Raw genomic sequence first — 14,148 nt, 5'->3', positions numbered from 1 at the left:
TTCTGGAATGCACTCACACGGATATGGTCCACAGATATGCGTGGATCTGAAAAATAACATTAAAAAAAAAAAAAAGTATTCTATTTGACAGATTACTCGCCTGGAGAAGCAAGGGGATTTTGAAGGGTGGTTATGCAAGGCAGCCAAGGATGAACTGTTTGTGCTGTAGACAGAAGATCAGACTTAAATGCTTTCTTAATGATTGCGGGTGTGCTGAGGATGTTTCCTTAGCCAAACAAATATTTACACAGCGGAGCCTTCTGTGAAAGCTTTAACTGGGAAAGTTTTGTAGGGCACTTGGGCTTTGGAAGGCATCCAGCCCCAGCTAACCTGGTTAGAGCTGTGCAACGCTGCCAAAAACGTTAAAAGAATAGTTAAAACAAATTAGTCGTCATTTGGAATGCACGCAGTGAATCAAATATGTATTTCTTTTCCTATCGTTTTTGAACGGAGATCAGTGTTTTCGAAATGTTTTGAAAGCCTGGTCCACAGCAGGCAGCCTCTCCTCACAGTCAGGGTGCTCCATAAGGCATGGCTTTGGCTAATCTTATCTTCCTGAGCTGTCTAAAGTATGCATACTACACCAACCACCGCAGTGCATCTGCACAAAATTAAATATCTTTGAAGCAAACATAGGAATAATCCCGGAGGAAGAAGCACAGCCCAGAAATGAGCGACTTGATATTAAAAGAGCAGCCATCACGGAATACTGAAACTTATAAACATGAGCAGCACAGAGTACCAGTCTGTGCAAGCTGTCCTAAAACATACAAGTTTGAGAAGCAAGACGTACTGATATGTATGTAGCTTCTTACCTGGAGGAATGACCCATTGTCGTGGGGGGATTAGAAGTAGTAGTATTGTAGGTTTTAGCTCCCCTATGTGGGAGACTGGAAATAACGTAGTCCCAGCTATAAAACCCATTGCTTCCCTTTTAGGGTGTGGACCTTTTAGTTATCCCTGGTAGGGGGCCGCCATTGGATGCTGACCCGGGGAAGCACACGCTCCGGAGGAGCAGTATTTATTGAAATTAAAAAAAAAGGGGTTACTTAGGATTAGTTTAGGGGTCAGGGAGGAGAAGGGGAAAAGGGAGGAAGGGTAGGTAGGGGTAAAGGAAAGTTCCCTCCCAGTCCGCTCCTTAATGGGAACGGACTGGGAGGGAACTGGGCAAAGGCCTGATCGTGTCACTGTGCGTACTATAGAAAATCCCCCCTTCCCCCGCGTGTGTGAGTCGCGGGCCGCCCACACATACGCCCTCAGATGTTAAAATCTGGTGCACGTGCGCGTGACGACACGGTCATGTTATAAAATCGGTGTGTTCGTGTGCCCGCGCCGGAAATTGCGTGCACATGGACACGCGTGTTCTGCTTTTAAAATCGACCCCTATTTGAGGTGTGGTCATTGAGGTCCTGTAAAGGGCCACTAGCCCAGGAATTACACATACAAACATGAGAAGCATGGAGAATTAGCGCTTACAAGCTTGCCTTACCCAAGTAGCCTAAAAAGAAATTTTAAAAAATAGTCCCCAAACCATTTTTACTGGGTTCAAAAAGCTTTCTAACAACTATTTTTATGCCTCCATGCTCTCTCTTCTTGCCAGCTGGTCTGTTTATATTTGGTAGGTGGGAGAGGCAGCCCTGGGCATCATCAGGCAATTGTCTTTTGGTAGTATTAACACTATAAATTCATTTAATTTGAATATCACAGTGAATAACACACACACTGGGGCGGATCTTCAAAGGGTTACGTGCGTAACCGCTCCTGCGTGCGCCGAGCCTATGTCCCGGGGCTTGAAAAAAGGGGCGGGGCGGGACCGAGGCCTCCGGCACAGCGGCCGTGCCGGGGGATGGCGCGCCGACACTTGGCCGGTGCGCGCAACCTACGCCTGCCCAGAGGCAGGCGCAACTTATGGAACAAAGGTTAGTGGGGGGGGGGAGGGATTTAGGTAGTGCTGGGGGGCGGGTTAGGTGGGGAAGGGAGGGGAGGGGAAGGTGGGGGGGTGGAAGGAAAGCTCCCTCCGAGGCCGCTCCGATTTCGGGAAAGCCATCGGGGCTCCCCTAGGGCTCAGCGCGCGAAAGTTGCACAAGTGTGCACCCCCTTGTGCACTGACGCCGGGTTGCGCGCACAAATATACACCCGCGCATACCTCTTAAAATCCGGCCCACCGTGTATGTAGAACATTTATTTATTTCATTTAAAATTATTTTTAGCCCACGCCCTCCAAAGATCAGGGTGGGTTACAATAATACGTGCACGGAAGCAAGTATATACATACACAATCGATTAAAACGAGCTACAACATAAGACTTAAAACAAGGATCGCATAATGATGTAAATAAAAAATATTCTTTCATAATTTGCAGGGCGAGAGGTCAAGAAACGGGTGTCTCACAATGGTGTAACGCTGCTGCATTATTGGGAGAGAATTAACGGGGAGTTGAGGAATAGGCAATTGTGAAAAAAAATATTTTTAAAGCTTTTAAAAAAATATTTTTTATTTATGAGAAGTTGTATGTTCTGCGGGGGTGGGAGTGATATTCTAGAGCAGTGGTTCTCAACCTTTTTCCCATTGTGACTCACCTGACAGGCAACGCTCACATGTGTGACACACTGTTCATTACAATTCACGGCAGAAAATAAAAAATAAAGGCCCGGTATTATTTTTATTGTTAAGAATGAGCAAGGGAAAGATACGTATTCTGTCTGAACAGAAATTGCATAAATAGTAAACATCCCATACCAAAGCAGCACCAATTTCCAGCACGCAAACAGTAACTACCTTAACTAAGAAAAGGCAATACTGAAAATATTACACCAGGCCTTAAGACACCAATACACCTCCTATTAGGAAACCGGACCAAGTCAGGCTGCTGTAGAGCCCTACGCAGAAACTACAGGCCAGCAGAAAACCTCACCTGAATCACATGTGCTGACCCTCACCTAACAAAGAATAAAGAGACCATAACGCATAACTAGAAGCATGCAGACAAAAACTGAAATGGAAACTGCAACAAACCAGGGTCTCTGTATGCAGTGTAACAAAGGAAAAAGAGAAACTTCACCAGTCCTCATAAAACAAATCAAGAAATATAAAATCAATAGCAGTAAAACCATACTAACAAAAAGAACAGATTATTTCAAAACAGCTGATGAATGGAATATCCAATAATTAAAGTCTCATATCAAAAATTTCTAGATACCAATAAAATATTTCAAAATAATAGATACAAAGGCCCAATAATGAAAAATAATAAGGCTATAAAAAATTATTTGCTCTGCATACCTGATATCCAGGTGCCCTGAGATTGTTTTGAATTAGCAGAAGGAGAGATGGTTTGCTTGCAACTTTCTCCCCTCTCTCTCTTACACTGGCTCTCAATCGCTCACATATACTCATGCTTTTTCTCTCTCACTTATATAGCTCTTAATTACACATTTACACACATGCTGTCTATCTTTTCAGGCTTACACACACAGGCTTTCAATCACACATATACATACTGTCTTTTTCTCTCACACACAGACTCTCATTCACTTGCTTACACACATGCTCTCTCTCTCTCTCATTTACACACAGGTTCTCAATCACATACTCCCTCACCTAAACCAGCTCTCAGTCACACACACAGACACACATGCTCTCTCTCTTATACACACAGGCTCTTAATCATACATACACATGATCTCTCTCACATACAAAGGATCTCAATCACACAAACAGGTTTTGAATCACAAACTTACACATACAGGTTCTCAATCATACACTTACATTCATGCTATCTCTCACACAGGCTCTAAATCACACTCATACTCTCTTTCACATATACAGGCTCTCAATCATTCACATATACAGGCTCTCAATCATTCACATACCTGCTGTCTCACTCGCGCGGACACACACACACACACACACTCGATCTCAAACACATATGCTTGCTCATTCACTCACACACACCCCCCCGCCCCCGAACTAGTGGCAGCAGCAGCCTCCTCCACTTCCAACCCTAAAGGCAGCAGCAACTTTCTATACTTTTACCCCTCGTGGAGAAAGGAGTCCCATCGGCTGCGGGGGTTGACGTTGTTCCTCGTTTTACTCCGAGCTGTGCTGCTCATTCTTCAAGCCGTGCTTCTCTTCTCTTCTTCGGGCTGATGCTGCCCGCACAAGCATGGTCTCTTCTTCCCATGCACGCTCCTGCTGCTCATCACTTCCTCTTCCGGGCCGCAGGTGTGTGTGTGTGTGTGTGTGTGGGGTGGGGGGGGGGGGGGGAGAAAAAGAGAGCATGCCAGTGCCGCTGACTCCAGCTGTCCTGCCGCATTCCGACCGGGCTATCAGCATTTCAAGCCCAGGTGGAGGACCTGTTTCGCTCGGGTAGGGGGAGCAGCTGGGTCTGCGGGGGACTGGGGAGTGTGGTGACACACCTGCGTGTGCTTGGCAACAGACCGGTTGAGAACTGCTGTTCTAGAGTGTGGGCCCGGGCAATGAAAATATTTTTTCCCCGCATAGAAGGGGTTTCTAATAGTGCTTGAAAAGATGATATGAGTGCTCTAGATGGTACGTAGAACTTAAGAGAGCTAATGATCCATGGTGATTTTATGATATAATAAATTCTGAACTAAAGAGGCAAGTTTGTATTGGATCCTAAATTCAATTGGTAACTAATGTAGGGTTTGCAGAGCTGGGGTAATGTGTTCATGTTTCTGGGTATTGATGAGTAATTTTGCTTCTGCATTTTGAATTAACTGGAGAGGTTTGATAGAATTTTATGTAAGACCTTTGTATAGCACATTGCAGTAATCGAGGGAGGTTAGGATTAACGATTGTAATACTGTTCTGAGGTAGTTTGAATCTAACAATGGTTTTATGTGACGAAGTAAGCATAGTTTATAGAAAAAAAGACTTTGTAACAGTTTTTATATGGGGTTGCATAAATAATGTCGAATCTAATTGAACACCAAGATAGTGAGCAGAATTTGGAAATGGCAGTAGGCTGAGAATCAAAATAGAAGCTAGAAATGGATATGGAGTTAAACAACCTAATACTATGATCTTAGTTTTGTTAAGAGTAGAATAAAGACATAATGAAAAGAGCTATTGTTGTCCATAATGCTGAGATTAGGGAAAAAGCATTGGATATCATCTGCATAGATACGATAGGATAACCCTTAGACGACATATGTAAATGCACTGTATTACCTGCAGTCGGATGCGGGTTGAATAGGTGCTAATCAATCCCCTGATGCAATAAGGGGATTAGTGCATATTCAATGAGCGTCCAACGCGGAGTGAATCTAATAGCGCTCATTATATGCAAATGCTGTGAATGAGGCTATTAGGCATTCACTCTGATACAAAAAAAATGTGCGTCTCGGACGCACATTTAACTGTCATCTATTAACGCCTGGCTGGAGCAGGCATTAATAGCTGAGCGAATTTAAAACAAGTACAGAAAAGCAGGAAAAAACTGCTTTTCTGTACTTCCAACTTCTTAATATTGTTGTGATATTAAGTAAGAGGAAAAACTTAAAGAAAAAAGTTTAAAAAACCCCCAAAACAAAACACATGACAGTCGGGTGTAGGAAACGGATGCTCAACTGACAAGCGTCCGTTTCCTGAACCCCCGGCGTCTGTTTTCCCTGAGTTAGGAAAACCGATCGGGTTCTTGTTAGCAAGGAGGTGCTAGGGGCGTGCAAGCGACCCTAGCGCCTCCATGCTAACGCGACCCCCTAATTTAAATATTGCATGGCACCCCCCCCTTGGGGGAGCCTGGGGTGCATTAAGAAAGCAGGCGCTGACTGTTCAGCGCCTGCTTTCTACGCACATTTATTGCATCGGCCCCATTGCAATGATGACGCCTCTGAACTTCCGGTGCCCTAGGCAGTCGCCTAATTCACCCAGTGCTTCCACTGGCCCTGAGTAAGTTCACACAATAATACACAGGCACAGAGAGGCAGACACCCTGTACTCAGACAGACAGACAGACAGACACAGTTATCCCATAGCCAGACGGACACAGAGACACAGACACCCCAGATGTTGACACAGATACTCCACAGAAAGAAGAAACCCAATATCCTGACAGGCAGTTACATAAAACATACCTCACTTAAACAGAAAAACACAGACATCTCACCCCCAGACAGAAGACAGACCCAGAGAAGTAGAGACACACCACACCGTGCACATGCTTCTGGCCACTGTGAAGAAGGCATTGGTCAGACGGACCATTTTACCGGGGGAAATTGGTTTTTATCTGGGTAAATAAATGGCTTTCAAACTTGCCCAGCTCTCCCCCCAGACCCTAGTGAGTGACAGGATTGGATTTCCAATAAGCTGAGCAAACATTACCTATGGAGGCCGGTGTTTTTGTCTTGTGAGGCCTGTCGCGTTTGCTTTATTAAACTGTCCTCAGAAAACACGCCCACAGCTACCGGAATATCACGTAGAACCGAGGCACGAATCTTCATTTTATGTTATCGATGTGTGAGGCTGCCGCTTGTTCCATCCAGCCTTGAAAAACGCTTGGTATTCCTTGTCGGGAATATACTGCATGGCTGGGGACCTTCGTTTTCAGTTTTTATTTTATTTGCCTGTTAGAAGAGGAATATTAATGGAAAATGACTTGTCCGCTGATTTTTCTCCTGTGTATTATAACAAAGTCATTTTTTTCCATTGATTTCTTTTGCTCTAATGTTAAAATTCCCCTGCAAAATAAAATAAAAACATGGGGTAACTGTCGTCGGACTGAAATTGAAAACCATGTTTTCAGGGCTCCCAGTCCAAATAAGGAAAGAAGTGTTTAAAAAAAAAAAAAAAAGAAAGAGAAAACAATTTTGTTAATGTATGACTGGTGAATAATCCCTTGAGACAAGGATTATTTGACCATTGATGTTCGAGCTACCAAAGGAAAAATGCTGAGAACCTTTGCATGTGTTGGTGAATGGGAGCTGGTGAGCGCAAAGAAGAACCTTCTAATCAAAACTGACATCCCCTTTCAGATGCAGCAGAAACCAATGGCATTTTGTGACCTGTGTGATTCACCCTCACCGCAGTACCTGAGGAAAATCAGATCATAAATGCGTAAGTTTCATTGCCAAAACATTTATTTTGTACAGGGTGGGGTTTTTTTTCTCCCCAAGTTATTTCGTTCTTTAGTTTCAACCAGCTTGTATTTTGATGTCAGGTACCATGACTCTGTGGGGGATATAGGTAGGGTATATTGCAGTGTGGTTTGTCCATCCCTATCTCTCTCCCCTTATGAATCTGAGTAAAGGGCAGCTCTGCTGTGCTGAAGTCCCTCAGAGCCCTGGGCAGATGTCACACTGATAACAAGAATACCAATATAGCATGAACCACCTGACGAGTGGACTCGGAAAAAGTGCAGCCCCTAACCAAAGCTACACTCTTATATATCTGATAAAAAGCTTGAAAAGAAAACTGAAATATACTGGCAACAAGAATTTGGGGAAATATAAGAAGATCAGTAGAGCTCATGGGACAATCAAGTTGTTATTCTGATGAATCTAGCTTGCACTGAAGACTTAAACAACTGTTGTTGAGATTGCATAAGGCTGAGAGAAAGCCTGAATCATGTCTTGCACACCAATATCTCATTGGTTGATGGCCTAGTTGGACCTAGAGTTAGCACATGGTGTGATGTGACTCTTCCTGTCCTCACATCCCTCTTTTCACCTCCTCTCAATCAACTCTGTCTCTTCCCTCCATCTCTCTCATTCCCTTCCGAGTTCTCTTTTATGCTGGTATCCCTCCCAGCCCTCCATCTTCTCCTGAGTTTCCTCTCCTAGCTCACCATTTCTCCTCTTCTTTCTTCTCCCCCCTCTCTCACCACCCCCTCATCAAGTCCTTTTTGCACCTCCTAGGTGTTTTTACTCCAGCCTTCTCCATCTGTTCTGTTTCTTGATCATAATCCTCTCTGTCCTCCTCTCCACCAATAATCTTCCATCTCCTCCTCCTGGCTCACAGCCTTTCAAAGAATAACTTCTGACACGGATAACAGCAGATACCAAAGTTGGAGGCAGTGGTGGCAAATGTCCTTAGGAGGGGGTAAGCCTGTGAGCCATTCTGTTCATAGATCCTGCAGGGGCTCTGCTCTTCCTAGCAGGAAGCCTGCATAGGAGTAGAGGTTTGGGCTAATATGGGACCTGTGAGTTTGCTGGCGTTCAGCCGTGTTCTCTCTGACTTCTGCTGCTGCTTCACTTGCATGCAGAGATCAGGGAGGGGAAAAAGGCAGTAGGTCACGGAGGGGGGGGAGGGGCGGGGGCTACAAGAAGTGGCCTACAGATCCATCATTATTTCTCCCGCTGTCCTAGTGCTGAGTTAGTGGTGATCTAGGGGCTTTTGGTCATGTGTGTATGTAGAATTGTGCAATAAATGATCGCATGGTGAACCAGAATACATCGTTCTTACATCTTATGTGAGGGAACTTGACTCGGCCTCTGCAGATGACTTCCATGAATGGCCTTCAAGTTAGAGGCCATAAATCAAAAGCAAGTCCAACCCTTGAGACCACTGGAACAAAAGGAGGGCATTCCTGCACTTGTATGCTGTACCACTATGGAAGTGCTTCAGGAGTTAAGATTTTTCTTATTTCAAGAATCCTTATTGGAAGACTTATACATAGTGTATTTGGGACTCATTACTTTTAATTGTATTATATTTTTTTGCAAGCTTTATACTTTTTTTTGCATTAATAATGAAGTGATTTGAAGCCTCCTGTTCACAGCAAGTATTTTAAAAATGTATTTTTGCTTTGAAGCCAGTAATCTAGCTGCATAAGAAGATACAATCTTATTAATTAAAATGAGAATGTTTTGTTTTCCCCCAAGTAAATATCCCTGGTATGTTTTGCATTCTTTGATATCTTTGATTTCCTCAATATCATTTTTGAGATGGTAGCTGTACCTCAAAAAAGATCTAGTTGCACTGGAGAAAGGTACAGAGAAAGACAACCAAAATGATAAAGGGGATGGAAAGGCTAAAGAGGTTAGGGCTGTTCACCTTGGAGAAGAGATGGCTGAGGGGGGACATGATAGAGGTCTTTAAAATCATGAGAGGTTTAGAACTGGTAAATGTGCATTGGTTATTTACTTTTTCAGATAATAGAAGGACTAGGGTCACTCCATGAAGTTAGCAAAAGCACATTTAAAACAAATTGGAGAAAATTCTTTTTCACTCAATGCACAATTAAGCTCTGGAATTCATCCCCAGAGGATGTGGTTAGTGCAGTTAGTGTAGCTGGGTTTAAAAAAGGTTTGGATAAGTTCTTGGAGGAGAAGTCCAAAAACTGTTATTAATCAAGTTGACTTAGGGAGTAGCCACTGCTATTACTGACAATAACATGGGATCTCTTTAATGTTTGGGTACTTGCCAGCTACTGGGCTTGATGGACCCTTGGTATGACCTTGTATGGCAACTTCTTATGTTCTTAAAATCAACCTGCATTTAACATGGTGAGAAGTGACAGGTGCAAACTGTATCATATAGGGATGCTTGTTGCTTTAGAAGTAAGATGTGATAGCGTAAGAAATATCAGAAAACGTTGATAGAAATGGAAATGCGAACAAAGCAAAAACAAGCTAATGCTTCCCCCAAACTCCCAGGTGTATGCAGGCAATTTATCTCTTCTGTGACTGTGTAGTTGGCAAGTCAGAGGCAGGAGCTGGTGAAATGCTTCAAATCCAAGTTAAAAGGCACACACTTTGGAGCTGGGGAAAAAGGAAGTTGAAATTTGCTGACATACTTGCAGATGTGGTGGAGCAGCAAAGAGAATGCAGTTTGAAGCAATAGGTGGGAGGCCAGCAATGACTTCCACTTTTCACTCCAGCTGCAGTGGGGAGAAAGGAAAAAAAATTCCAAAAAAGGCTCCAGGTCACTGACCTGGCAGAAAATTGCCATTGTCTGTTTCATTAACCCAGGTACTGATGAGCTGCTGTGCCACAGTTGCAAGCAAATGTCGGTCATTGAAAGAGTGGTTCACTATGGCCTTCAAGTTGTTACATTTTCATTAAAATGCCTTAAAACAAAAGAGCAGCCAGAAAGCTTAAAGAATTTGAGGCATAGCAAGGTGAAAACAACCCCCTCTCCACCAAAAACCACTGGAATAACCAGATTCTGTTCTAGAGGTTTTACCAACCTTGACATTGTTGGTACAAAGAGAACTGCGTTTTAGGCAGTGGAAGCACACTTTACGAGTTGTGTGCTGGGTTTAACCTACAACTCATTGTATAACCAAATGTCCAAATGAAGGCTATATTTTTATCTTTTTGCTGTTATATTTTCTGATTTGGAGCAGTGACATAGCTGTATTCTAATCTTACAGTGACGTACGGTATTTGGCTAGGTGCGGTTTTCTCTTGTATCTCTTGCCAGAGACGGCCACCCATACGTTGCAGCTCAAGTTGTGAGACGATGCAGAATGGAATTTGGAGATGGATTTCCAGGCTACATTTGTTCGGATTTGTTCTTGTTTTAGTGTCTTGGCATGGCTCATCACTCAGTGGTGACCTAAGGTTAGGAACATGCTCTGAGGGCCAAGGCTCTCGGATGGGACCACAGCTCCTATCAAGGTAGACGTATGGTGGCATATTCAGCTTCCAAAAGTAGTTTAATCCTACATAATGGCAAGGCTGAGCGCAAGAAGCTGAGGAAAGAAGAGTGAGAAGTGGTTCTGGAATCCTAGACAGAGCTTTTTCTGGTTCATTTGGAGGTGGCGTTTGTAATGAGCTAACTAAGTATAACAGGAACATCTGTGCGGTTCTTGGTGAAGGAGAGATAAAAGCTAAAAAATGTATGTAAGGGGGGTGGTGTGGTCTGAAGAGTAGGATGAAGTGATCAGTCTACTGCCTGTCTCCTGTCTACCTGGCAAAAAGCGTCCGTTGTCAACAAAAATTCACTAACATTTTCTTCAGCTGCTCAGTTGACTGAAGACTTCTAGGGTTTTATGTGGGTGGGAAGATTTTGATTGAATGTTAAAGTAATTCATCTTTTCTGTGGTTTCCACTTTGCATTTGTTTCAAATGGTGATGTTCGAAAACTGAGGAGTAGAACGGAAAGAAGGGGCCACAAGAATACCTCAGTGAGGCCGTGTTCTGCCGCCTCACAAAACGATACCTTCCAGAGCATTAGCGCTGAAGGGAGTTAAAATTCATAGTCTGTATGCTTTTATTAAAATCCATCTACTTCTGAAACTCTTGATCGTTGGCCATGTATATCGACAAGTTGGCTTTCCTTTCTTTACAGTAACATATGTAGAGAGAGCCCCACCCAAAGTTGTGGTCTGTATAATGATGTATTCGCCCTCCGGGAATAGATTTCCAAGGGGGAGCTGTCCTTGAAATGGGAATCCTTTACCTGTGAGGGTCTGAACACAGCAAACTAAAATAATGCAGCTTTTATTATTTTATATATAATAAATAAAGAATGGTAGTGTACAAAATATAAATGCAAAACAAGCACTAATGTAGTATTTATAGTTATTAAAATCAAAATGTGTTTTATTAAATATATAAATATGTTAATCAAATACATGTATCAAATATATTTTGCATAAGTTTGAACAAAAGTAACTGTTTGTCACACACATTTTTCATATTGTATTTTATATATTTTTAAAACCTTTATTTAAAGATATTGTTATAAATAAATAAATAAATAAATAAATAAATAAATAAATATATATATATATATATATATATATATATATATATATATATATATATATATATACAAACTGGATTCAGCTGAACTCTGCCTTTATGGCTGTAAACTATGAATAATATGTAAACTTACCATATTATTACATACTGGTTCAAGGCCTGGTTTACCTTTAAATTATCTGGAAGATCTCTATAATCCTTGAGGGTATATATTTACACTAGTAATTGAGCTCAGCAGTATACATGCATAAATACATACAATTTTCATACATACAAAACCTCTGAGAGCAACAGCCTATGGTGAAGTTCACAGAGATGTGCAAAGGGATACCTTTTCTGCTCTTGGGATATGATAAGGATTAAATGGAAGCAACACGGAACTTGGGCTTACCTGTGATGCAGATGAGTAATTATGTTTTTAAGGTTGTGATGAATGCCACAGGAGTAAAATCCTCCCTACAAGATCCAGAAGGGAGGAGGGATTAAACAGCTGTCTAGGAAAGATCTAGATAAATATTGTCTAGAATAGACTAGACAAAAATTGAATCTTACAAAATCTGATATGTTGTGGGTGAGGACACCCTCAATTCAAGAAAATGTCCCAATTGTAGTATTGAATAGGGGTGTGCACCAGCAAAATTTTTGTTATACTTTTGTTGTTTATTTCATTGTTTTGTTTATCCAAAATGAAAAAAACCCCCGAAAAACAAAATTAAATACAAACTGTCCCATTTTCCCACTCACCAGATCTGCAAAAATAAAAATCCCTCACCAGGACTCCTTTGCGTCCTCTTACCCATCCAACCCCTTTCATGGCCAGGAGCAATCCACAGTTGCTCCTAGACCACAGCTCTGGGTTTTTCAAAATGGCCGCCGATCAACTTGAGGCTAGCTCCATTATGTTGTAGAGCAGATTGTCCTCGGGTTGACCGGCAGACATTTTGAAAATCCACAGCTATGAGGCAGGAGTGACTGTATATTGCTATTGCCCATGAAAGGCCCACAGATAAAGTAAGGTAAGCAGGGGTCCAGGAGCCAGATAGGACCTTTTATTTTAGAGGGAGGAGGGATCAAGTGGGTTTTTTTTTTTTAAAGGTGACTTCAAAACAAAATAAAACACATTTTGGTTGTTTTTCATATGTTTCGTTTTGGAAATGAAACAGCACAACCCTAGTATTGGAGGGTAAGCATCTGCAGGTCAAAATCTTAGTAGTCCTGGTTGACTCTAACTTGATAATGATTCCACACATTGATAGGATCAGTAAGACCTGTGTTTTTTCATCTTCGTCGATTTTGTCAATTGAAGTTAACATTAGAACCCAATATACTGGCAGGTCTACCTAAGTGTTTCTTATCAAAATTACAGAATGTACAAAACCAGGCGGCCAGGCTCCTGTTGACCATATTTCTCCATCTTTAAAATCACTTCATCGGTTACCAAATACGGTTGTAGCCCCCCCTAAGGATTAGCCACTAAGGGCCTCATTTTCCATGTCGCTCGCACGTGATAAGGGACCTTTCACATGCGAAAAGTCCCTTATCGCGTGCGATACCAGGATGGGGGCGGAGTCGGCCCCGGAAGAGGAGGAGTCGGGGCGTCACCGGGGCCGACTGCGCCGACGCCGCAGACAGCGAAAAGGTAAGACCCTTTTCGCGTCCGAGTTCGCGCCCAATAGCTACACCTCCTATGGTGGCGCTATTGGGTGCGAAACCGGCAGCGATCGCACCGCGACGGTGCGATCGCCTCCGGCTAGTGCAGGCCCGCCCCCCGTTTCGGCCCCCCGCCCCTCATCTTCTAAAGTATCGCAGGCTTGCGATACTTTAGAAAATGAGGCCCTAAATGTCCCTAGTATCCCACAAATCTTGTGAAAGGAATACCACATTTCAGCCCCTCCTCCAGAGGCTGCTTGAGTGGGTGGACCTTTCTTTATAAGTGATGGTGAACTCCAGTCCTCGAGTGCCACAAACAGGCCAGGTTTTCAGGATATCCGCAATGAATATGCATGAGAGAGATTTGCATACTATGGAGGCAGTGCATGCAGATTTTTCTCATGCATATTCATTGTAAATATCCTGAAAACCTGGCCTGTTTATGGCACTCGAGGACTGGAGTTCGCCATCACTGGACCAGAGCAATAGGAGGTGTGGCATTTGAGTTGAGATTTTGTAGCAGAACGAGCTCCCTTTGAGTGTTTTCCTTTATAGAGAGGCCTACTCCCTCACTAAGGATATTTTTTTGGAGGAAAATCTTTTCCAGGCACTACCTCCTTGTTAAGGATCGGCCTCAGAGTTAGAACAGATTTCCTAAGTGTGATTTCTTTTCTGGAGTGCAGCTTGGATATTGTTTGGAGATAGCCATTCTCCGTATTTGGAGGCCAGAACACTGTGAATACCTGCCAGTTTCCTTCTAGGGAAGGGCTGCAGTGACAGTAGCACTATCAGAAGTGTTTCAGGACAGTTGATTGAAGTATTTCT

At 42.9% G+C, this 14,148-nt stretch overlaps 1 protein-coding gene across 3 annotated transcripts in view; it reads left to right on the top strand.

The window, feature by feature from the left end:
* Positions 1–14,148, top strand: part of LDLRAD4 (low density lipoprotein receptor class A domain containing 4) — a 963,403-nt gene that overhangs the window by 163,721 nt on the left and 785,534 nt on the right. For 2 of the 3 annotated variants that reach the window (XM_029590930.1, XM_029590932.1), the window contains one exon: positions 6,997–7,078. The exons of the other annotated variant lie outside the window; for it this stretch is intronic. The gene's annotated coding sequence lies outside the window, so the exon portion shown is untranslated. The remainder of the gene's footprint in view (positions 1–6,996; positions 7,079–14,148) is intronic. 3 annotated transcript variants of the gene reach the window in all.

The sequence above is a fragment of the Rhinatrema bivittatum genome, chromosome 2 (assembly GCF_901001135.1).
Source record: "Rhinatrema bivittatum chromosome 2, aRhiBiv1.1, whole genome shotgun sequence".
Classification (NCBI taxonomy): domain Eukaryota; kingdom Metazoa; phylum Chordata; class Amphibia; order Gymnophiona; family Rhinatrematidae; genus Rhinatrema; species Rhinatrema bivittatum.
The sequence above is the reverse complement of the archived record's forward strand: the minus strand, read 5'-3'. Positions and strand labels throughout refer to the sequence as shown.